Source organism: Tupaia chinensis, unplaced genomic scaffold, assembly GCF_000334495.1.
Source record: "Tupaia chinensis unplaced genomic scaffold, TupChi_1.0 Scaffold147580_1, whole genome shotgun sequence".
NCBI classification, from domain to species: domain Eukaryota; kingdom Metazoa; phylum Chordata; class Mammalia; order Scandentia; family Tupaiidae; genus Tupaia; species Tupaia belangeri.
In genome coordinates, this window is record NW_006207432.1 from 395026 (window position 1) to 420049 (window position 25024).

Consider the following 25024-nt stretch of genomic DNA (forward strand, 5'->3'; position numbering starts at 1 on the left):
TATTTGGGAGTATTTGTATCCCTGAGGTGCTCTAATGCTTAGTTACATCAGAAAAGTATTCCAATAAGCTATTGAAATTAACCTGCTGATGGTAGCTAATCATATTTTATTTGTCATCTGTAAAGAGTTACTACAAGTAAGAGAGTGAAGCCAGACTGAAGCTTTGAAACTTATACTTAAAATTTTTGGAATTTAGGATGAAAATGCAGAGTACTGTCACAACCATATTTAACTTAATTTTATCCAAACATTGTAACAACGTAAGTACACATTGGAGAATGTGCTATCAATATTGATAGCATGTTAACTTTGAACGCTTTGTGTCTTTTCAAAGTGTTCAGAAAAAAAAAAGAATGTTTAGATAATTGGACCTTTTAAAATTGAAATTCTCTAAAATTATAAATAAACTTATTACCATAATTTTGAAAATATACAAAAGAAAAGTGTGATTGAGAGGAAATACAAATGATATTAGAGTCTCTGGAGTTAAAATTATTTTCACTTTGTCAATGCTGATAAAATAAATAAGAAAATGTTTCTATGTTCCTAGGACCCCTCCCAGGACTTTGAGCATGTAAAGTATTAAATTATCTAACATAACCTTCCAATGTGCCAAGAAGTGGCATGAATGTTTCTGCATATTATCTCATGTAACAGTTACAATAACTCTGTGAAGAAATAGTAAGTCTGAGATGAGTTATTTTATTACTGATCCAGTGAGAACTGGTATACCCCAGCTAGTCACAAAGAAGTTGATTTCTCCACCTTATTGTCATATCAAAAAAGGTCTAGAAAACAAGCACACAATGGTCCATGTTAAGGAATATGTCTAGATACTTTCAGGTTGAGTGATCCGATGATTGAATATTATTATTCTATTTGTTTTGACATCTTCAAGTTACATAAATAAATTTTGCTCAAATGTATTCATTGAACTTTAACATCATGATATATTAGTCCCTTTGCTAGACCAAGATCTAAGACCTACAGGGAAACAGGCATTCCTAAAACTGGGTTTTCATTATAGAAGAAAAGTGCCATTAAAAATTAAATAAATAATTAATTGAAAAATAAAGACATACAGAGAAGCCACTCATTATCTGCAGAGGATACATTCTAAGCCCTCTTGTAGATGCCTAAAACTGTATCTATACTGCTTTTTCCTATGTATACATACCTAAGACAAAGATTAATCAATAAATTAGGCACAGTAAGAGGTAAATACTAATAATAAACTGAAACAATTATAACAATATACTATAGTAAAAGTTAAAAAAAAAAAAAAAGTAAGAGTGCCATTGACCATGAAATTGCACATTATGGGGACCAGCAGTTGGGGTAATGACTATGTCGCTGGACTCCCATGTAGTTGACCACAGTTCGAGTTCTGCACCTGGTGGCTTAAACTCACGCCTCGCACATGTGCATGCGTGCCCAAGATCCTGAGAGGAGAATGGAGAAGGAGGGTTAAAGCATGGCCATTCCCTCGGGGGATGATTTCTCGCTTTCCGTCTCTCTCTGTCTTTCTGGTGAGCGCATGCGCCCTATAGCAAAAACCTCTCGAAAGAAAGAAAGAAAGAAAGAAAGAAAGAAAGAAAGAAAGAAAGAAAGAAAGAAAGAAAGAAAGAAAGAAATTGCACATCATGTGTATTCAGCGTTAGAAAAGCAGGTAAGTCAGTGTTGGAGGAGAAATTCTCAGCTAAAGAGCAGTAGAAATATTGGTCAAAATTTGCGTCCTTTAAAACAACATAGTGTTCACTAGGACAGTTATGAAAATTGCTGAGGCTATAATCTTTATTGCCAATAAAGCCAGCAAATAAATAAGAATTCTGTTGTCCTGATAGGATTATGACCTGAACTTACATGAAATTTTCTTAGAAACTTTAGAGCTTGAATTGAAAGTGAGCTTAGAAAATTAACTTTATTAAAAAGGTATAAATTTCCTTTTTTCTACCAGATAAGCTAAAGTCAAATTCACAGCATGTACGTTTTTATACTAAGAACTTGCACCAAGTTTCTCATGGAGTGCTCTCTACCCATCCTTTACAATTCAGAACAAATTAAGATTTGAAAAAGGAATTGAAATTATCTTTTACTTTTCTTTTGAGAAAATTAAACTAGATAAGATAGAGAAAATGGGGAGTTCACAGAGACAGCATTTCTATTAGCAAAGTTCTTAAGAAAGAAAAATGCAAATAAGATGCAATTGTTAGGAATTTTTAGCATCGACTATATAATCTTCAGAGCAACTGAAGATGCCCAAGAATAAAATAAATTATACAACGTGAGTGAAAATGATAGACTCTTTCCATTCATTCATCATTAAAAATTATATAATTTCAAAACAAAATAATATTTAATGTGGTTTTTAAACATATTCACTGCAGACAAATGCATCAAAATAACATAATTTGTAATAGATAAAAGTTCCAGATAGCCATTCTAGTTTAATTGCCAAACCAGTGAATTATATTTTGGATAATTATTTGTGATAGGTAGATATGTTAATTTATTTTAATGAACTATGTAACTAATTATTTTATACAAAAATATATGCTACATACTTGCCATTAAAACAGCATGATTCTTTTTTTTTTTTGCTTTGATCTTTGTTTTTGTTTCATTCATTCATGATAAACTATATACAGGAAAGAGAGAAAAAGGAGGGAAGCAATAAAAGAGAAATGGCCCCCAATGGAATTTCATCCTTTACCGATCTCCATCCTCAAGTCCTCCTTCTTATAAGGATTCTGACCTATAAGCATGTCCCCAACATGTCCCTGGCCCCCGAGGCAGAGATTCGAACTGGCTGGCCTGTGTCTTCCAGTTCTACCATCCAGCAGGCTGACAATTAAGCTATCAGGAGGGCAGTGCCTTGATTTTCCTTTTGCATAAATTCTTATTTTGAGAATTGATTGATCATTTGAAAGATTTTGTATTACTAACCCTACAGTCATCCCCTCTTGCATAATTGTGAGGACTCAGTGATGGCCTCTTTCAGGGAAGCACGTGCTCTCCAGTGTATCACAGTTCTTTTCCCTCCCCAAGAGCTTGCCTGCTTCATCTCCATGGGCATCTGAGTGTCTGACTGTTATCTTGCACACATGCAGACATTAGCTCAGCACAAATGATTGGATCAAATGATAAAACAGAGATACATCTTACTATAAAGTATATGTCTATGCTTTATGATAATGTAGATGTGATTAACAAATGCAGACTATGTAAAACAAAGAATTCTAAGTCTTAAGAAAAAGCTTTTTCATGCTTCTTAGAAGCTTCCAGATACTTTATCATTTATAATCTTTTCTTTTTTCTTTTTTTGCACACCCACCATCCACTACACACTCTCTGCCAACTGCTTTCCCCCCTTGTCACTAACATCCACAAAGACCCTCTCTGCCGTCACATCTTTAGATTTCTCAACCTCTGCATTTTAACTGAAGATAGCACAACTCAAGAAGCTCTTATTAATTCCTATTAGTGCAGTTTGGTGCTGAAGTATTTGATGTGACTTCTGACCACCAGTAGACTATACCTGATTATACCAGAGTTATGCATACAAGGGTATGAAAAAAGAATTTGTAAAACAAAAATATAAAATATAATTTCTAAATAATAGTGTCATTGAAAATTATACTTTCCTGGGACCAGCAGTTAGTGTAATGTCTATGTCACCAAACTCCCATGTAGTTGACTGTGGTTAGAGTCCTGGACCCAGTGGCTTAAACTCACACCGGACGCATGTGCATGCGTGCCCAAGATCCCAAGAGGAGAAAGAAGGAGAAGGAATTGCAGCGTGGCCATCCCCTGGGGGGTGATTTCTCGCTTTCTGTCTCTGTCTCTCTCTGTATTTCTGGCGAGCGCATGTGCCCTATAGCAAAAACTTCTAAAAATATATATACTTTCCTTCAGAGAAATTAGAAACTGTTTAAAGGTTGACAAAATCTTTGTCTCAAATATAAACAGGGTTTTATTATTGAAGATCTGAATGGGTAAAATAAAAGACCATTCTGAACAAAGAAAAAGAATGTGTAGATCTTCCAAACAGGCTAGAAGATGACAAATAGTATTGTTTGTTATCTTTTAGGTCAAACAATGATATTAGAAGATAAGTAAAGAGGATTAAACCATAACCCAGAGAAGAAGACACCAGTTGTTTCATATTGTATAAATCGCAATAAGTTTAACTCTGTTTCAGGAACAATCCCAGATCCTACCAACTTAAAGAATTAGCTTTATGGTTTGCTTATACACACATCGTGGGTTTGTTTCATGTCATCGTAGTTCTCGCAAGCTGTAGGCCACTCAGGAAGGAGAAAGAAGCTCAGTGAACACATACTTACCCTTTAATGATTCCATTAGTCTCTCACATTTCTGCATGATATTTGGAACTGCATTGATAGCTAAGTTCAGGTTGTTAGTATAAGCACATATTTAAGGGGAGTAAAGTTTAGCAGTTTCTTCCTCCTTAGAGATGCTCCAGGGTAGTGAAGATAAAGACATTCCTCTTTTCCTTTCTGGAGAGGATTAGCTTACATAAGAGAGAATAAAGATAACGTCTTTCCAGAAGGGAAGATGCAGGTGTTATCAGCATCCCTATATAAGATTCGAGTTTCCCAAAAGCAAAGTTCCTCTTCTATCCTATACTCCAGTATGGGCACAAACAACATCTAACACTCCTGATGTCATCCTGTGTGGATTGGGGCTTAGAAATAAATTTTATGACATTATTCTGACAGCTGCTTCTTTTAAGTACTGAACTATTTCTGACTCAGAGGCTTCAATTTTCTCTTATTGTATACACCAAACTTTGGCATGCTAACGTGTTGACTTGCAAGTGGAGTAAAATCTCAGAAACTTCGGTTTCTGAACTAATTCTAAGTTTAAGGAGTCAGGGAAGTACAATTTTAATATATGCCTAGAAAGAAGAGATCTGGGAAGACCAGTAAATCACAATAATGAATCTCACATCTGGAAAAGCAATTGGCATGATTCTGTTGGTACCTCACTATTTTATGGTTAGGGCAACCCTGTACTTACATTTAATAGTTCAGTTAGACCCAGATAACAGATGACCTTATAAGCCCCAATCCTTAGTAAATCCTATATATCACAAATGAAAATATATAAATATTTAAGGAAAATTTGTAGACATGTTATGTGGTACTCAGCATTAAAATGACGCTCACTGATAAGCATAATTTCCATTCTTGGTCTAAAACAACTTAGTTCTCAAGGTAACACTTTTCTATCTCTCTCTTGCACGAAGCAAAAGTTGCCTTGATCTAAATGCTGTGAGTATGGCTGGGTTCTGATACTAGTAATGTTAGAAACACTACTTTAGGTATAAGAAATATTTTTCAAGAAAAGTGTTTACGTAAATGTGGTAGGGCATTTGGCATGGTCCTTCCATGACAAAAGAGACTTTTAAAAGTGTAATTGAGTTAAGGACTTTCAACTAAGGAGAGTACCCTGATTATCTAGGTGGGTCCAAAGTAATCACCTGAGTCCTTGAAAACAGAGACTCTTCCCCACCTATGATCAAAGAGAGAGATACCTATGGTAAAAGATTCAGAATGCTGCAAAGATACTGTCTTTAGTGATGGAGGAAGGAGACTTGAGTCAAGAAAGCCTGATGGCCTCTAGAGGGAAAAGGCAAAGAAAAGAATTCTCCACTCTGAATGCCTCTAGGGGGGAAAGGCAAGGACAGGAATTCTCCACCCAAGCTCTGCAAAAAGAATCAAATCCGGCCAACATTTTGATTTTAGCGCTATTAGATGATTAAAACCCTGTTGGATGTCTGCTCTACAGAACTGCAAGATGAATTGGTGACCCAGCCTGGTGGCAGACTTTGTAGCAATTTGAACCATACATAGAGCTGCAGGCCATGGGGCTGACTGCAGGTTCCCATTCGTGGGTCAGTTTAAAAACCCAAGTGGACCTGGAACCCAGAGGAGTTGAAGGGAGGAAAAGGGAGAGCAGGGCATGACAAGGCCTTGTCTAGGGGACTTCTTTTTCTCTCTGTCTCTCTCTTTCTCACACAAAAGCAAACACACTCTATACAATGAATAAAATAAGCTTTAAAAAAAGATAATAAATTATCTTATTTGAAGTCAGTAAGTTTGTGTTAATTATGAGGACAAAAACATAAAATTAATGCAATAAGAGAAAAGAATCATTAGTGAATATGCCACATCCTTCCTCTAGAATAAAACGGATGTGAATGACTTACATAACACAGTATCATTTCCTATTTCTATTGAGCAGCTATTTCTCTGTTTCTTTTGCAGTTCCAATTTCTGGATTCACACCATATCAAAGATTTGCACATGGTAGCTCAGAAATATTTTGAGGTATTAAAGAAGTCATAGTAGTTTTAAATATCTTTTATCAGTCTAGACACAATATCTGTAAGTATGATGCCAATACTTCTACTGGCTACTAAATGTGTTTTGATACTAAAACCATGAACATATTTTTAATATCTAACATGATTTTATTATAATAAAATAAATAATTTAATATTTAGTCAAAGAAGTTTAGTTGAAATTTGTATATTTATCAATTTTAATTTATCTTTTACATTTTAGTATACTAAATGACTTTATATTTTAAAGATTAACTAAAATCATATTTATACTTGCTTTACAGTTTGAAGAACATATTAAAATCTGTTAACTTAGAATAAAATGACGGAAAAGCAAATGGCTTAGCAGTTACGTCTCTGGACTCCCACATGGCTGACGGCAGCTCGAGTCCCATATCCAGCGGCTTCAAAATCACTCCAGGAATGTGAGCTTGCTATGCCCACGATCCCAGGAGTAGAATAGAGAAGAAGGGATTGCAGCATGGCCATCCCCTCTGGGGGATGATTTCAATAAACAATTATGCATTTCTTCACTTATTAGTCATTTAAATATTGCTGGCCCATTAAGAGTACTCTAAAGTACGTGCAAAAATAAATTCAATATTCTTGGTATTTTGCCAAATCGTAATTGTATACAAATTGCTTCACTTACTTTGTAATGTTTTTCTTTATGAGATCATAATTGTCAAATAGAATGATAGAATATTTTATATTCCACAACTTATTAGCATATAACTTTTAAATAGACATAATAGACATAATGTTCAAAGGTTTTTCGTTTGTACCCCTGTGCAGTCTTTGCAAATACTAGAGGGACTCCTAAAGTGAGTGACGCCAAGATTTTAAGTAGTTGCCATTAACCTCACACACATGACCCAATTGACAACTGTTCTTACTGCTGTCATTGTAGGATTAACTTTGATATTTCATCTTGGTTCTTCATCTGTCAGGGTTATTTACCATTTTACATAGGTCCAATAAGAATGCATCAGCCTTAGAACAAAGATTATTGTCTGTATTAGAGGTCTAGAAACAAACTAATAGAGAAGAAGTTAAATATGTGAGAAGTGAAGATTTGTTATTGAAGAAACAAGTGCTATACCATGTTATTTTTTGAATAACCAAGTGTTTTATAAGACCTTAGGGAAAAAAAAAAACAATTCCACACATAGATAAATCTGTGTTAGAGTTTGGTACTGCAATACATTTGAATTTTGAAAGTAAAATGAATGAATAAATAAATATCCTGAAGAATTTTTTATTTATGCATGTGTAATAACAAAATCTGTATTTCTAAAAAACAATCTTTAAATAAGTATGAATTATGAATTCTGCATGATACAAAATTATTGGTTAATAATTTAAATAATACTGGGGATTTTTTTCTTGTTTTTTTTCCTCATCGTTTTATTAAATAACAAAGCATCTCATAATCAATGGCATGTTAGTTAGATGGAATATGATAAATCATAATCAAACAGAGTTATTCTAGGAATGTAGAGAAGCTTTGGTGTAGAAAATTAATGCAATGCACTATTTTAATGGGTGAAAGAGGAAAGTTGTGAAGAGCATATTAACAAATGTAGAAAGAGCATTAGGCAAAAATTCATCTATCTTTTATTATACAAACTTAGCAAAACAAGCCCATAAGAAAACTTCTGCATCTATTAAAAATCATCAGAAAACAAATGCAACTTATTGGACGCTTCCTAGAATCCATCCATTCTATCAGAGGACAGATCAATAAATCTACGAGCACCACTATTTTTCAATATTGGAAGACAGTTCAATGAGTTTGTGGCCATTTTTGATCTTCCACAAACTATGACAATAATCTTAAACTAGAAGTAGTCAAATAAAATAAAAACCACAATGAGATCATATTTAGACAACGTCATATTGGTCAGAGGTTTGAACTCTGAAAATTCCAAGTGTTGATGAAGAGGTAAGAAGTAAATCTTGGGCTGGCAGGTGGTATGGTGGTTAAGGGTACTGGACCCCCACAGAGCCGACTGTGGTTTGAGTCCTGGACCTGTCAGTTTACTTTCTTACTTTCTCTCTCTCTCTCTGTCCCTTTCTGGTCAAATTAAAGCAAGTAAATGCATAAATAAATAAAAAAATAAAGTTAAATAAAATAATTATTTTTTAAAAAAGAAAATCTCATACACTCCTGAGTGAGTATACATGCGTCTAAGCTGCTGGAGTGCAGTGTTAACCAAAAAATGCTCAAAACTCCTGGCTTGGTAATGCCACTTCTATGCGCATAACCTAGAAAATCTCGCAAACATATGTAATTCATTCTATCAGTAATTGTTCATAGTAACAAAAACATGAAAGCTACTCAATTGACATTCCTCCCGGAAAGAAAAATTGAAAAGTGAAAGAGAAAAATGGAACCTTATTTGTATCTTTAAAAATCAAAGTTATTTCATATTTGATACAGTTTTTAAATTTCATCTACTGTGAATAGAGTAAAATTTTAAAATTTCCTGAAGCCTGGGCAATTTTGATATAGCTGTCCATTATCTTATGATTTTATTTTTAGTAAATAAAATAAACCTTACAATTTTTTATAAGAGCACCTTGAATAAATTTCAAGATACACAGAATTCTGTAATTTAGAGTTGTTGTACAGAAAGATGCTCATGTTTATTAAAAATAGTTACAACAATTTTTATTCAGAATTTTTTCTTTGATGAAGCCCTTAATCCAAATTTCGATTAACATCTGCATCTTAAATAGATCAGAAAAAAATAGAAAAATGATTCTTACTTAATGTTTGATGTCTGCATATAAAAGTATGATATATATAACATTTTCAAACATTAATCTATTTATACAAATTGAAGCAGATTATCAGTATAGTAGAATCAGAGGCAATGTTTATAAAAATTAAAATTTGTATGTTGTGCCTACTTTAATATGAGTCTACTTCTAATGTTATTGAAAGTAATACAAGCATGAATAATGCAAAGCATTGTTTCAAAATATTATAGCTATAATCTCCAAATGTTAGCATATATTTTTGCAGATACAAATCTAGTGTTCCTCAGAAATTTGTTCTTTTGTTTTCTTTTTTCTGTTTGAAGTTTTTAGTAATTTATTTTTTCCCTGATAGAGAATGACAGAGAGAAAGAAAGAGAAAACAGTCTTAGCTGACCTTGATCACTGGCATGGTCTGATGGACCCAGTGTGCTCAGGAAGGTCCCAGAAAATGGACCCAGGACTGTTCTTGTGGGAGTCCAGTTGTATTGCCAGCAGACCACCACCTAATCCCTTGTTTTTTAATCTTAAAGTAAATGATCTTGTGTTTGTTATCTTCATCTTGTTGACTTTCAACTAAATTATCTGGTGGTTATAACAAGTAATCTGGATTCTGTTAAACTTTCATATTTCCTGAAGAGTGTCTCTACCAGTTAATGAGTAATTTTCAAATATATCCCTGGTTTGCTTTAGGAATTACGCATTCTCCAGGTCTTGGAATCATTCTTTATACATATGTATTAGGACAAGTGTAAGAACTGTCTATATTTTACTGAATTTCTGTCTACCTGATCTGTCCTCTACTGAGTGGATACTTTTAAGCCTTCATTGGATGGTAATCAGATTAATTTTTCCTTATAGTCCTGTTAAGCTTTGTGTTTTATATTTGAAACTAGTTTATGAAGGATATATATTTTTAAGTATTATTTCAGCTTGACTAATGAAAATTCTGCCATTTTGCAGTATTTTTTTTTTTTTTTTTTTTTTTTGCTTATAATGCTTTCCCTTTCAGTATTTTTATCTGACATTAATGTTTTGTTAAAACTGCTATTTGGTTGGACCAGCCCAGTAGTGTGATGGTTAAGGAAGCAGGATCCCAAATGGCAAACTGCTTGATTTGAGTACTAACCCAGCAGTTTGAAAAATCACACTGAGCATGTGGGCATGGGTGCCAAGTCTAAATAGAAGAATGGAGGAGGAGGGATTGTGGTGTGGCCATTCCCTGATCCCAGAGGGTGATTTCTCTCTTTCTCTTTCTCTCTGGTATCACATGGGCCCTATAGCAAAAATAAAAATATAAAAAATAAGTAAAAAAACGGATATTTGGTTAAAGAAGGCATAGTTCTTTCCACCATTTCATTTCAAATATTTACTATGGCATTATGTTTCATGTTTGTGTCTAATAAAAACTGCTTATAATGGAAAATTTTCAAGTATTTTATGGAGAGTTTAGTCATATAATTTCAGAGATTTTTAAATTCCAATCTACTGCATTATTTTTGGTTTCTATTTTTCTTTCTTTTTTTTTTTTTAGCCTGTTTTTCTTTTTAGTCAATTTCAGAAAATTTTTATTCCATTTTCCCTTTAACTACTTGGAAAATTGCACATTACATTTTTATTTTTTCAGCAGTAATTCTATAGATTTAAATATGCATATTTATAATAATAATATCCAGTTAATGATATTTTAATTAATCACTCAAAGAATATTAAATTGCTATTATTTCTGGCATCTTGCCTCTCAGTTGACAGGCTTTTCTTGTCCATTACTTTAATTTTATATTTTAAGCTCAACAAATATAAATTGCTATTACTTATTTTTTTAAAGTTTTAATCATAGGGCATGTGCACTCACCAGAGAGAGAGAGTGAGGGATAAAGTGAGAAACACCTCACAGGAGACGGCCGCACCACAATCCCTTTTTCTCTATTCTTCTCTTGAGTTTTTGGGCATTCACTTACACATGCCTACCCTGATATCAAATCGCCAGATCTGGAACACAAACTGATGTTGGCTATGGGGGAGTCCAGTGCCCTAACCATCAAGCCATCTATTTTGCTCTTCCATTTTCCCTGTAGGTTCCTTCCTTATTTTGTAGATTGTTTTATTTAGTAGATTGTTTTCAGAAGTTAAGACTTACAGGAAAAAAGTATGTACAAAGCACGTAATCAATCTGAGTACAAACAATAATAATAATTTACACTTGGTGTGTTTAAAACAAAAACTAATAGACAAGGAAGGCCTGTCAGCTGAGAAGAAAGATACATGACTGACCATGGTTTGAATCCTGGACTCAGCAGCTTGAAACATACCTGCGCATGTGCATGTATGCCCAAAATACTGACAGGAGAATGGAGCGGGGTAGCCATCCCCTTCTGGGAGATAATTTCTCACTTTCACTCTGTCTCTCTCTTGGGCACACATGCACACAGTCCTGTCATGAGTTTTAAGCCACTGGGTGTAGGACTCAAACCGTCATCAACTACATGAGAGTCCAGGAACATAACCATTACACCATCTGCTGATCCCAGTGTAATTTTTTTAATTATTACATTTGATTGATGTCAATTAGGTATTCACCAGTTTTTCTTTTTACTAGCTATGCAAATAGAAATTAAATGATCTTTAAACATCAGGCTGCTCCCTTAGCCCTGTTCTTAGTGAGGATATAGTATAATAATACATAATTTAGCATCATGCTGAAATACTGTAAGTACTTAGTCAATATGGGGGTGTAATGATCATTGTCAAAGATAGACAACTCCAATCTAGTAAAAATAATATGATACCCTGGCTCTGGAATCAAGAATAGAAAAGGACAATTGAATATTTTGTAACCTTTAATGTATAACTTTCCTTTAAAGCATATACCATATGGAGAATAAATAATTAGAATCTAATTAGAAAGAAATCTTGTTTAGAAACCTCTGATTCTTGGGGCCAGCAGGTGTCTTGGTGGTGAAGGCACTGGATGCCCACATGGTTAACTGCATTTGAGTCTTGGATCTGGTGGCTTGCTTTCTCACTTGCCCTCTCTTTCTCTGCCTGTCTCATAAGCAACATGTGCCCTATAGCAAATTAAAATAATAATAATAATAATAATAAATAAAATTTAATAAATAATTGGAAAAAGAAACCTCTGATTCTTATTTGTTTAATGTCTCTTACTAGTCACTTGTTAAAGTGCTTTTTATATTTATCTTTATACAAAGATAACATTGCTAATGTAATATATGAGTTTTTGCTAAATTAGAAAACTGATTAGGAAAATACAACAACGTATAGCTTTATCCACAATTTGCTCTAGTATTGCACATTAAAAAAAAAAAAGTCTATGTAATCATATCTTTCCAAATATTGTGTAACTTGCTGTTACTCATATTTTAGAGATGCAAAATATTTTTCCAGGTGTGGGTAATGACCTATGACTACCCCTATGATCTTCTTTTTCAATTTATAGCTTCTATACCAATGAAAAGTGAAGAATGAAAAATAACCTCATTATCTTTATGCAATCACAATGCCTGGGTTTTTCTCCAGCCTTTTTCATCATGTATTTCATCAACGACCTGTTTCTCCTTATTGAATATTTATGGGTATTGCTTGAAAAATTGGCTACTTTAACATTCTTACATTCACAGAGTTTATGAAGACAGAATGGTTTTTTACAAAACTATCACTGAGGATGAGTCTTAGTGGGTGCTGGCTGCTCGGTGATACCAAGGTGCAGCAGCTGCTGCTGAGGGCCTCTCTGCAGGTGTATTGCAATCCTGGAATACTAGCCATTTGATGATGCCAGGGAACTCAACCCATCAGTATGGCCAAGAACAAACTTATATTAAGATGTGGAAAGGGTGCTTGGAATACAGAGAACTGTTTTTGTTGCTGGGTGTATCAGACATAACACATAACAGTGAAAGAATAAAGGAAGCTAAGAATTATTGGGGAAAAAACTCAAAGCAGCAAACTTCAAGTTTGTTCTTGTTTCACTTTCACATCCATCCTTCTCTGGTCTATCCACACATAGCCTGTCTTATCCTGGAAAGGTGGGGCTGGAATGGGTTCCCATAGAAAGTTTCTGGTGTCTAAATGAGCGTCACTATGGAGCTTTGGTCTTGGCTGGGATAAAATGGCTTCACATCATGGTGGAGAACAAGGGAGGCTCTGGAGAAGAAGCTACAATGTAACCCTGCCTCCTGTCGATGAGCTTTATCCTAACTACCAAGAGACCTACAACACTGAAGGTGTGAAGTGTGCAGTGTCACCTGCGATCAACTGCTGTGATAGAAAAAGTGAAAGGATGTTTTAGAGAGACTAGTGCCCTATTAGAATGAAAGGATTGGCCCTGAAGTGTTAAAGACAAAACCAGTGGGCAGTAGGTGGCTTAGGGGTTACACCACTAGATTCCCACATGGTCGACCACAGTTCAAGTCCTGGACCCAGTGGCATGAAAATCATGCTGACTGTGTGTGTGTGCATGCCCCAAATCCCAGGAGGAGAATGGAAGAAAAGGGATTGCAGAGTGGCCATCCCACTTGGAAGTAATTTCTCATTTTCCCTGTCACTGTCTCTCTCTCTGGCAAGCATAAGCGTATAATGGGGGAAAAAAGGCAAAACCATTCTGATATCTGCTCATGGAACATCTGGAAGGTATTTCAGATAAAAAATAAAATAAAATAACACTTTTCTTCCTACCAGAGTCCCATTCTCCTGGACCTGAACAAAACCTTACAAGTTCTTGAGTAACAAAGAGACTATCCAAGCAGCCCCAAAGAAAGTAGAAGATCGAGAAAAGGTAAAAGGAGATGGAAAATAATGGTTTTTCCCAAATGCTAACTAGGAATAGATGAAAAAAGAGAGGCACACATTGTTTTATGGGTGTTGATCTCTCTTTTTTCCTGATTTTCCAGATTTTTCCCATGGTAGGGTATGGGGATCTTTTCCATAGTAACTTGGTACTTAATCTTAGCCCAGAGAAGGCTTTAGGATGCCTGAGTGCTCATGTCATAAGCGTTGTGATCTAGCTTTCCTGCTAGCCTTGTTTAAATTATCTTCCAAACTAGTAATCGGTGAGCTTTAATCAAGATCATAAATTTCGGAGATGGGAGAATAACAAAGAGAGATGAAGTTTAAGGTACCCACCATTTAGTAAATCATTACTGAGTCACCATTGGCAAGCACTAGTACAATATGCAGTCACTTTGATATGTAATGAGATTTTTCTGGGGTGATAGTAAAGAATATTAGTCTTTTCCTCTGGGAAAAAGGCTGCTTTGACAATAGGACCAAAATCCCATTAAACGGGAAAGTAACAGGTGGGCTCCTTCCAGAAAACCCCGTAATCACTCCACAGTGACAGCAACAACAAAGCTCTTAAACATGTCTCTTTCAAGAGACATCTTTTATTTGACATTTAGGAGAATTCCCTTTTGATCATTAGAGTGAGCAGCATATAGACAACTATAGCTGTTTATGTTCTCTTTAATATTTTATTACTTTATTAATTAATTCATTTATTCTTTAGGTTTTTTTTTTGTTGTTGTTGTTGTTGTTGTTTTTGTCTTTGGGTGCCTGTGATTGCTGGAGAGAGACAGAGAGAGAGAGAGAAATCACTCTCCAGGGGAAGGGTACGTCACAACCCCTTCTCCTCCATTCTCCTCTCACGATGTTGGGCACGCATGTACACACCCTCAGAATGATTTTCAAGCTGCTGGGTCCTGCAATTGAACCATGGTCAATTAAGTGGGTATCCAATGCTTTAACCACCAAGCCACCTGCTGGACCCTGTTTTTGTTTTTTGAACTTTAATCTGTGAGTACTTAGAGTTGGTTTAAAAATAAAGTTCTGTGACTGCTAATTAAAAAAAGAGCTATCATCAATGCATAAAGAAATTACATCAAATTCCTAAGAAATTAAAAATAAAATAAATTTCACAGTAGAAGAAAACACCAAATAGTTGACCTGATCCTTTGTTAACATAAGAAAAAGTTGAATATAGTGATACAAAAAAATGATAAGACATGTTTTATTATGTATTTTGGATGCTGGTTATTGATGTTATAAAAAAATTTTAAAAAGATGCTAAATATAAGATCACTTTGTTCTTGTATTACACATCTATATGATAAAAGTTAATCAGTGTGCTAGTAGGATGATTATATACAATATAAAGATTATTTTTCATCTTTACCGCTCTTAAATATAAGGTGTGTTTTTAAAAGTCGTTCATTTTATTTATAAAATTTAAATCTCTGAAATAGAGGTTATAAAATGATGAATCGAGAACTAGATCTGGCTGACAGAGGTTATCTTTCACAATCCCTCCCCCACCCCTTTACTCAAATGGCCAGGAATTTAAAAAATGAACTTGAGTTAGCAATTTAAGTAAAACTTAGGTGCTTCTATGTAAGAGTACAGGCTTCCAGTCTCTCCTCACATTTTAGAAAAATTGGACATGTCAGCACGTTCACAGTTTCCTGGAGCCAAGCTGCTACTGTGATTTTGGATAGGGAACAGAGGCCAGTTCGCCGCGTTCTGCACCACTCCCTGCTGTCAGAGCAGCTCTTAGGTCAAGCAGCAGAAACTGTCAGCATCACCCTTCTTGTGTTCTTCTCATAGTAGAGCTAAGAGGAGGGCAAATAGCTACTTGTACCCTTATCTATTTCACACCTGGGAAAAGTAAAAATTGACCCAGAGGGCTACATATTTCAAGAAAAGATAAGGAGCGCCTCTTCTCCTCCAGTAAGTGAAGACTTTTTTCTACCTGTCATATTTCAAACGTCCACATTACCGACCTACCCCCATAGGCATTTGACTTTGCAAATCCTGCTTTAAGCAGGAACTCTGAGTAACAGGAAGAAGTACGCCATAAATATTCTCAAAACTTCATCATTATATATCTTGCTCCTGAGAGAAGTAGAAGTGATAAAAGATTGTATTAGGGGAGATAGGAGCACTTCTTTCCTCTGTTCAGTGAATGCTATTTTTATTTTTTCCCCAAATTGAATAAAACCTATAGTGTATGAATACCCAAAAATATAAAATCTGATAGCAAAATTCTCCAGAATATTCAAAATTATCACTTAAAGGAATGTTTCACTCAGTTTCTTTGGGAATCTGGTAACTTAATAATCTGCCTACCACCTACCATTAAAGACAGACTTAAACTGCCTATGGATTTCCAGCCTGTGTTAACATGATTGATTAATCACATGTTCATCACATGATTTATTTTTTTTCACATGCTCCCCTCCATACCTACTCACAATAATAAATTAGGGAACAAAAATTACATGAAAATGTTATAGTCAAATTGTCTGTTGCTATAACAGGTGTGCCATAGACTGGGTAGTTTTTTTTTTTTTTTTTTTTTAAAGTTTATTTAGCTCATGATATTAGAGGCGTGAATTCTAAGATTGTAAAAGCATGGCGGCACCCTCAACTGGAAAGGGCCTTCTTGCTATGTCATAACAAAGTGGAGGCCATCATATGGAAAGAAGAGATCTCACTTTTATAACCAAACCGCTCTGAGAGTAAGAGACCATTTTCATGACAGTGACATCAGTCCATTCAGAGCTGACAATTCATTCATGAGGGTAGAGTGATTAATTTTTTAACACATAAGCTTTAGGGGGACACATTCAACTTATAACATAAGGACACACATATTCCAATAAAATGGCAATAAAATCCTGTAGTACAACCTAATGCCATAAAAATGTATAGAAAATCATAAGGGCCTAGGGACCAGCAGATGGTGTAATGGTTAAGTTGTGGGACCTCTATGTAGTCGACCATGGTTCAAGTCATTTGTGGCTTGAAACATACCAGGCATGTGTGTATATGTGCCCAAAATCCCAAGAGGAGAATGGAGAAGGGATTGTGGCATGACCATCCTCCATGGGGGGCGATTTCTCACTTTCTGTGTCTCTGACACTCTCTCTGTCTCCCCAGCAAGTGCTCACACCCTATAGCAAAAATCTCTCTTAATAAGAAATAAAAGTCCGTAGAGGTAAAGTCATCATCAAATGACTAGCAAAGTATTTACATTGTGGTTTCATGTTTATCACAGAGTCTTCAGAATTGTTGTGGTCTTCTAAGTAGTTTAGAGACAGTAGTTTCCCTGCTAATTTAATTAAATATAATTTTGTTTTAATGAACATTATAAAGCTAGTTAATATGTGAGTATAGGCATCTCTGCAGTTCTTGATAAAATTAGTGTCCTCAAACTAAACATCTGAAGAGAATCTCAAACACAGTAATATCACAAAATTGTAGACACCTTGGAAATCTGAAATATCTTCTATTTCTTTGTTCACTTAATAAACATTTGTGTCCTCTGCCAAGCATTCTCCTAAGCACCAGATTATAGAGACAGAGAAGGGGTTGGGGTGTCTGTTCCGAAGACTTATGCAATGTTGTGAAAGAAGACATGCAGAATAAAGTCTCATCCATTAATCAGCTAGAAAAAAAAAATCTAGTTCAAGGGTTCTCAAACTAGAGTGCATACTGTAATCACCTGGAGACACTTAAAATTTGCCAGTCTAGATTTTATCCCTAAAGATTTCTCGGGTTAGAGCTGAATATTTGGCTATAAGAACTCCAATGTGACTCAAATGTACAGGCAAGGACAGCACTCACTTGTCTAGAGAAATATGTTAATCCAGGGGATGAAAACTGGAAAATGTCATATAAAATGACTGGATAGAGTAGTCAGAGTAGAATGTATTTAAACCGACAACTTACTGACAAGAACCAGCCATCAAAAGATGAAGGAAAGAGCACTCCAGGCAGGGGACATGGACTGAGCAAGAAAGAGCTCAGCGTCTTTGAGGGATGAAAGGAAGTCCGGAACAGCTGGAGTAAAGGAATATGTATGTATGTCATGATATGAGAGTCAAGAAATAAGCAAGGATATGAGTATAACTAGAAATGTGACCTTTTTCTCAATTTATTAAAAATATTTTGCAGATTTATATATAGTGACATCAGTTTGATTTGCAATGTTTTAAACACTATTTTTTTTTTAAATATTTCTTGTCATAGGATACGTGCACTTGCTGGAGTAAGAAAGAGAGAGAGAGAGTGAAAATCCACATGCACCCCAACCCCGCAATCCTTTCTCCATTCTCCTTTCAGGATTTTGGGCATGAATACACACATGCTTAGCATGATTTTCAGTCCACCAGGTCCGGGACTCAAACTGTAGTCAGTCATGTGATAGTCCAAAGCCATCAGCACTACGCCACCGGCTAACCTTGCACTAATTTAACTTGAAGATGGATCCTAAAAATAACTCTAAGTCAATTTTGTCTTTCAATTTAAAAAACACTGCTGTGTCTTAGATTCCCACAATTCAGTTGAAACAAGGGTCATGTTATTAGTAATGATTAAACAACAACAAAAATTATTCAGCATGAATATCATAATTAAGATGCAGTGTATCAGACTATCAGAAGAAATATCAATTTTTGTATTTCTAAAGCAAGCTGGATGTTCCAAACATCATTCTAAAATTTGTGGAAGGCTCTCCAGAATTGAACATGTCAAAACTTGAGTAAAGAAGGGATGAAATTGAATAGAAATGCAAAGACTGTTTGGAGGAAGATTAAAGAGTTCAAAGATGGTTTGTGAGAGATTAAAACAATGTCTAAAGATCCTGAGAATGAAATTAAGAACTGAAAATGCCCACATGTCAAAAACAAACATATGAGCTACAATCGATTGAAGGAAGAGACTGAAAATGCGTAGAATTTTAGTGAGCACTGAATAAGGTGAAAAACATTGAAATGCTAAAGAATTGTAAAGACCTCCTTAAACAAAATACTGGGATTACATTGTTTTAGCTCTTGTCATTATATATCTGTATCAATTTGGATATTTTATATATGTACCATCTTTTATTAATATTGGTATTTTCCTTGGCCAACTTTACTGCTTGATACTCTTCTGAATATTCTTCAAGTGCCTATATCTACATAGCAAACTCCAATAAGCAATTTCAGATCAACTCCATTGGATACTTGAGGTTCTTATATAACAAAAATAAAATTTTCCTCTGGGTTATATCTAGGATAGTTTTTTGTTTGTTTATCTTTATTTTTTATTTATTTATTATTTTTATTTTTAATTTGCCAGAAGGCACATGTGCTTGTGAGAGAGAGAGGGAAAGTGAGGAAGTATCCTTTCTGGGGCATAGTCTTGCTGAAATCTCTTCTCCATTTTTACACCTTTCAGGATCTGGAACACACACACATACACACACACTCAATCATCTGACATAGTTTTCAAGCTGCTAGGTCCAAGACTGGAACCATACAGTTGTCCATGTGAGATAGAGTCACCTGAACCACAATACCACTGGTTGGTACAGAAGATGGATTTTTGGCGTGCTCATTTGTTTTATAGGTTTTTAGGTTTTTGCCTCAGGGCACATGTGCTTGTTAGAGAGACAGAGATAGTGAGAGGGAAAGTGAGAGATCACCACCCCACCCAGGGCAGATGGTCACTCTGTATTCCCTTCTCCTCTCTTCTCTTCCCTGGATCTTGGGCATGCACACACACACACAACTAGTGTGATTTTTCAAGCCTCTGGGTTCAGAACTCAAAAGATGGTCAGCCATGTGAGAATCCAGTGATATAACCACAACACCATCTGCTAGTCCTAAAGATTGTTTTTTATAATAGATAAAACATAATAAACTATATAATGGCACCTATAATTTTTCTTACCCGTTGAACTTTGAGATGCAAATAAATGAGTATTATGTTAATAATTAATTTTGGGGTCTAGCCATGGTGGTGCATATGTAGTGCCACTATTTGAGGTTGGAGACCACGTGGAAACCTGGATCTGCTTTCTGGACAACCTGAAAACTGTATGTCTATAATCCTAGCTACTTGGGAGGCTGATGCAAGGGGATTGCAGCATGGTGAGACCCTATCAAAAATGCCTGTCTCAGTTTCTCTCCCTTTTCCTCTTTCTCTTACTCTCTCTCACTGAAAACAAACAAAAAAAATCATCTGTTGGTTAATAGATATAAAATTATAGTTAGATAAGATATAAAGGTCTAGTGTTATATGGTACAGAACGTATAATAATTTATTGTTAATAATAGCCAATGATAATTTCTTGTATATTTTAGATTAGCTAAAAGGGAAAATTTTTAATGTTTCCAATACAAAACAATAACAAATATCTGGGATAATGGACATGCCGGTTACAACAATTTGAACATTGTATGTTATATTCATGGACGGAAAAATCACGTTGGGCCCTCCAAACAAGTACAATTATTGTGTCTCAATTTAAAAATTAATTTTAAGCAGAGAAAGAGCAATGTGGTATATAATCATAAAAAGCATGGTTTCTAAAGCAAAGGTTTTTATGTCGAAAGTTTGTCCAGAATTCTGCTATAGATAAGATAGATAAGACCACCAGCAAGGTAATTAATGTATCTGAAGATTTCAGGTGAACAGTGGCACAAATAAAGGCAAGCAATAAGTTCTATAATTTGTTCTGTATTATTTCACAGTAAGTTCTACTAGGATGATGTTTCACATTTTTATGACGTATTCGACTTAGGACATTTTAACACAAATCCATGGAAAACAACAAAATATTAAGAGTTCAACTTAAATTCTAAAATACACACTTGAAATGTGACACTCTACCATTGGTTGATTTCTAGTCACTAAATCTTAGTTCTGTACTTCACATTTTTATTTATTTATTTATTTATTTTTGCTATAGGGCGCATGCACTCACCAGAAATACAGAGAGAGACAGAGAGACAGAAAGTGAAAAAATCACTCTCCAGGGGAGATAGCCACACTGCAATCCCCTCTCCTCCATTCTCCTCTCAGGATCTTGGGCACACACGCACATGTGCCCAGCGTGAGTTTAAGCCACCAGGTCCGGGACTTGAACCGTGGTCGACTACATGTGAGTCAGCGACACAGCCATGACGCTAACTGCTGGTCCCCCGTACTTCACAATTTCAGTGGGAATACATTAACTAGCCAATGTAAAATCAGTTATTTAAGATTTAAAGGACAGAGAGCAGACTTTTCCATGATTATCTTCACAATATAGTCATTTGCTAAAATGGACAAGATATTGAAATAGGCGAACATAATCAGGCAATTTATTTATCTGGCATGTAGCCACCACAATAGAGTTACAATCACTTGGCAGAATTGTTAAATTTCCAGGGTCATATAAATAAGTTTAAATCATTGTTGATTTCCTTCACTCTATACTTTATAGAAACAAAAGTGGTTAATTGTAAATAAATGAACTTCTTTATGAAACTGGAAGTTCATACATTTTTCCAAAACTTTTTTTTAAAGTATGATTACATGTTAACTAAAATAAGTAAAAAGTGTTTATACATATTACCTTGTTTTGGTGCTAACTTTTAGTGGGGCTAAAGAAATAAATGTGTCAAAGAACAGTTTAGATCCTAGTCCTGTGTCCATTGTTCTTTGTTTCTATGTCTAATAATTTCCACTGAAAAAAATCATAGGTTTGTAAACATACCACAGGGTCATAAGTTTTTTGTTGTTGTTGCTTTTTCCATTTTAGGTATGAAAAATCCCTTTTGCTTTAGGCCAACAGATGGCAGGGAGGTTAACTCTATGTGGGGTTCAAGTTTTGGACCAAGAAGCAAATGACACAGTAATTAGTGTGAAGCAACAGCCCTCAGAATGGTAAAATACTTTTGTAAACTATGCATCAGATAAGGGACTGATAACCAGAATACACAGGGAACTCAACTGCTTTTTTCCCAAAAAAAAGATGATCAACCCAACTAAAAGATGGGAGAATGAGTAGAAAAAATCCTGCTCTAAGGAAGACATATGAATAACCAAAAGGCATATGAAAAAATGATCAACATCTCTCATTATAAAGGAGATGCAGATCAAAATTACAATGAGATGCCACCTAACCCCAGTCAGAATGACTAAGATTAAAAAAACAAAAAGTGAAACAAAAAATGATAAGTGCTTGCAGGGATGTGGTGAAAGGGGAACTCTCTTACACTGCTGATGAGAATGTAAATTGGTCCAGACAGCTACTGTGAAGAACGGAGATTCTCAAAGATCTATAAATAGAACTAGTACATGATCCAGCAATCTCACTCCTTGGTATCTACTCGAAGGACAGAAGAATGCTTAGATGGAAAAATGCTTGCACATCGATGTTTATTGTGGCATTATTCACAATTGCTAAGACATGGAACTAACCCAAATGCCCACCAACAGATGGATGGATTGAAAAAGTGTGGCACATATACTTTATGGAATACTACTCAGCCATAAAAAACAAGACCTTGGCTTTTGACAAAGAGTGGATGAATATGGAAGATTTACTGCTGAGTGAAGCAAGCCAGGCTATAAAGGAGAGACATTGTATATTTCCGCTTAATATATATACTAAGTGTTCACACTCTATAGCTGAAACTGAATGACCAGAGGATATAGAAACATAGAAAATGGTTATAAATACCAGGTACAGTGTAGGAAGAGAGTGAGTGAAGGAGGAGAGTGTGAGGAAGGACATTAGGGAGAAAAAAAATATAGAGGCAAGGCATTTATGGAACAAATAAATGGGTTATTATCTGTTGAAAATAACATGTCTAGTATTCTCAACTGGACTGGTGAGAAATATGTAGATGCTGGAATATTCACTTTGCAAGCTAAATGACATATGTGATTAAATGTATAAAAGAAGTTGAAATTAAAAAAAAAATCATGCCAGGTGGATGTGCATGTGTGCAAAAATCCTCAGAGGAGATTGGAGGAGATGGGATTGTGGTGTGCCCATCCCCCTGTAGTGTGATTTCTCATTTTCTCTCATACTCTGCCTCTCTTCCAGCATGTGCATGCACTGTATGGTAAAGAAACAACAACTTTAAGTTTATTCCTCAGACAGTATTATAACTTGTACTTTCAGCTGACATGCTCTCTGAGAGGGCATCACCAAGCTCTCTACTCTCCTCAGGGGTTTACTTGGTCCATTTCCTGCAATAAAGTTAGCAAATGCAGTGTTAGAATTTTATCCCTAAACTCGGTAACACTGAACCCACTGTACTAAATGACATACTTGCATTTTTATATTAATAAAAATAATAAATTTATTTCCCCACTTACAAAAAGGAAAAAGAATTTTTTAGATAGAAACTGGAATTCCCTAAGTACTTTCTTGGCCAGAAATATTGGCTAGGACTCAAATAAAACTACATTGTTCTGACTTAAAATTTCTGTTTTATATTCCTGAGTATGGTTAGGTTCAAATTTGAGATCCAGTACTATTTAAAAACTTCAGTAAAAGTTACAGATTATTTCGGAGCTCCATTTTATTAAAGTCAAAGGGTAATTTTCTCAAGGTTCCAAATATACAAAAATTACTTAACAATCACAATGTGATAATGGCTTTTCCCCTCTGGGAACAGATATGGGACTATGCAGCTCATTACAAATCCTCAGAGATTCTATCCTCCCAGCAGGATGACATTCTGCAAAATTTATAAATATGCAAAGCCTTTCCAAATATTTGTCGTTGGTTAATAAATTATGCTGGTTAATATCATATCTAATAAAATATTTATTTCAAACATCAGGAGGCATGGTTTCGGCTAAGACTTTAGTTAAAAATCTATGGGTCATAGCTTGATATATTCTCTTTAATCAAAAAGAATAATGGATTGAGTCACACGCAGTAGGACACAGGTTGAAAACCTGCAGTGAAAGTATCTTAATTTGTCCAGCCCTTATGCTATTAGCCTAATTACCATACAATTTAAAGTTAATAATAAATACAGGCTTCGATGAGATCAAACAAAAATGTGGGCAATTATGCCAAGAACTTTAATAGAAGACACAATGAGTTTTATCAATTAATTTCAATTCTATTTGACTTCCTCTGAAACCTTTAAATTCAAATAGATTGAATCTCAAATTAAAGAGTATGGAATTTTTGATAAAGTCCACATGAGTACAATAAGGTAAATCACCCCATCTTGTTGCCACAATATAGTTCTCATGAAGAGAAATTTCTAGAACAGTTTGAGTTTAAGGTCATGAAGTATTATCATAATGTAAAACAGAGAACGGATAAGATTTATTTCCTGAACAATAAAGTTTTAGACCCTTATTGCAAAACAACAGCAGATACCAGCCTTATTTTCTATAAAACTTTGTTTGGTTTCCTAGACAAAGTCTACTATACTCAGCACTAAAGATTACATATGAACAATTCCAGTACTTTTAGTCTGCGAACAACTGGTGGAAGTAAAATTGCAGAGTTTTTTTATGGATATCAGCAAACAGAATATGGCTCCCACTCCATTTTTCTTTCAAATTCAGGCTGTTTACAAATGACTACCTAAAACTGAAAATATGTAGAATTCTTAAGAACCACATGCAAAAAGTATACTGACATGTTTTCAAATGAAAGAGGAACAATTAATAGAAATACTTGAAAAATAAATGCATGCATCTAGCTGAGATCTAGCCAGGGAATATGGAAGCTCTGGGGACAATGTCTTGAAGTGGATTTTTCTAGTGCTTAATTATTAACTGCTTACTTTGAAGGGCCATTATTAAAATGACTTTCCTTCTGATATCATTAGCTCCACGACGAACACATTTTGAGTTAGTAGTTTAACATACATTTAATCTTCAACTCATTATCACAGTGTATATTTCTAGGAAACAGACCTAGGAACAGTTCAGAAAACTCTTAACAAGCAATCACAGATGACTGTGAAAAACGAATATGAAAAAGAGAATGTCAAACAATCACAAAATAAAGTATGTTTGAAAACCAGAAGGGTAGAAGGGTCATCACCTATTTTATACTTCAATTTTCTCATCTTAGTACTAGAG

At 34.9% G+C, this 25024-nt stretch overlaps 1 pseudogene; it reads left to right on the top strand.

Moving 5' to 3' along the window:
* Window positions 1-12950: 12950 nt before the first annotated feature.
* LOC114006410 (bisphosphoglycerate mutase-like) lies at window positions 12951-15751 on the top strand (annotated as a pseudogene).
* The last annotated feature ends 9273 nt before the right edge of the window (window positions 15752-25024 follow it).